The sequence below is a fragment of the Schistocerca gregaria genome, unplaced genomic scaffold (assembly GCF_023897955.1).
Source record: "Schistocerca gregaria isolate iqSchGreg1 unplaced genomic scaffold, iqSchGreg1.2 ptg000467l, whole genome shotgun sequence".
NCBI classification, from domain to species: Eukaryota; Metazoa; Arthropoda; class Insecta; order Orthoptera; family Acrididae; genus Schistocerca; species Schistocerca gregaria.
In genome coordinates, this window is record NW_026061881.1 from 68,294 (window position 1) to 69,949 (window position 1,656).

Genomic DNA, 1,656 nt, shown 5'->3' on the forward strand with positions numbered 1-1,656 from the left:
CACGCCTTCATAAGATTTCAGTGTAGTGCAAAGCATGACAACTTAGTTTAAATGTTCCCGAAATGTAAAATTGTTCGGTTCACAAAACGATATAACCTTATCCTACGAGTATAGTGCAGCGAGTCAAATTCGCTATCGCTCAACCCACATGAATACCTGGGTGTAAAAATTTCTAGAGATTTGAAATGGAACCGTCACATAGTCGCAGTCTTAGGGAAATACGGTGGATGGCTGCAATTCGTTGGTAGAATTCTAGGAAAATACAATCAGTGTACAAAAGAAATTGCTTACAAATCACGCTTGCGACCCATCCCCCAATATTGCTCGAGATTCTTGGATCCTAATCAGATACAACTGCCCGGCGATACTGAATGTATACAGAGAAGGGCGGCACGAATGGTCACAGGTTTTTTGACCCGTTGGAGAATGTCACACAGTTTCTGATCAAATTGAACAGGCAGGCGCTTGGAAAGAAACGTAAAATATCCAGAGAAAGTCTACTTGGAATATTTCCGGAGGAATCCTTAACTGTTGAATATAGGCGAATGGTAGTCAATGGAGGGAATGACTGCGAATGATCGTTCGATTTGCGTTCTCTTCCGTAGGCTGCGATGCAAACCAATCCTGGTCATATTCCCGGTGTGAGATGTAGTTGGCAGCTCTGTAAATGCTGACCGGTGAGTCGCTTAAAGCCCAGGTGAAATTAATCTCGGAGGGACACATCACGCTCTCAACCGACTAAGCTTGTCCCCTAAGGATCGCCTAGAGCCTGTGACTAGTGCATTGAATGTAAATACGGAAAACTGCAAAAACTCACTTTTTCAACTATTTGTAATTCCATTAACTAGTTTTGTAACCTTTACAGACTCATCTTCAAATGTGGCACACAGAATTTCCGTCTCTCTGGCGTGGAGACAGAGCGACAGTTACATGGCGACATGTGTCGGAAAACCAGTTATTCCACTTACTGACTAACGGACAGTTCATGGTAGACACAGACTATCCCGTGGAAGAGCAAAGTATCTCTAGGAGACCTAATTAGAAAGTTTCTAGAACTGACGTTACATGATGAAAGTAGGAATGGAATATACTGAAACCGCCTACGTATTGTAACTGTAGGAAGCGTGAAGACCAGAAGAGACTAAGCACAGCACGCACAGAGGCTTTTAAGCAGCCACGGTTCGCACGCTCCATACGTCAGTGGAGTGGGAATAAGTCCTAATAACTGGTATACTGGCAAGTTCCATCTGTCACGCAATTCACGGTCGGTTATAAACTACAAATTATAAGCTGCCTATGTTTTGTTTAAATTTGGATTACAAGAAAATGGGCATTTTGCAAAATGTCCTACATAAGTCTCCTCTTCATCAACACCACCACCATGAGTGTTCTGCCCTAGGGCAGGTCTTCACATGTAGTTCTCCATGCAGTCCCATCATTTGTTACCCTCTTGTTTTCTCACAACTATTTTCTGTTCTTACGCTGTCCACCACCTGGTATGTTCTGCGTCTTCTTCTTCTTCTTCTTCTTCTTCTTCTTCTTCTTCTTCTTCTTCTTGCATTCACCATTTCCTTCATACCATCAATAAACAATCTCTTCTCATTCAGTGTCCATGCCAATTGTGTTTGCTCATCCTGCTACCTTTAAAATTTCTCT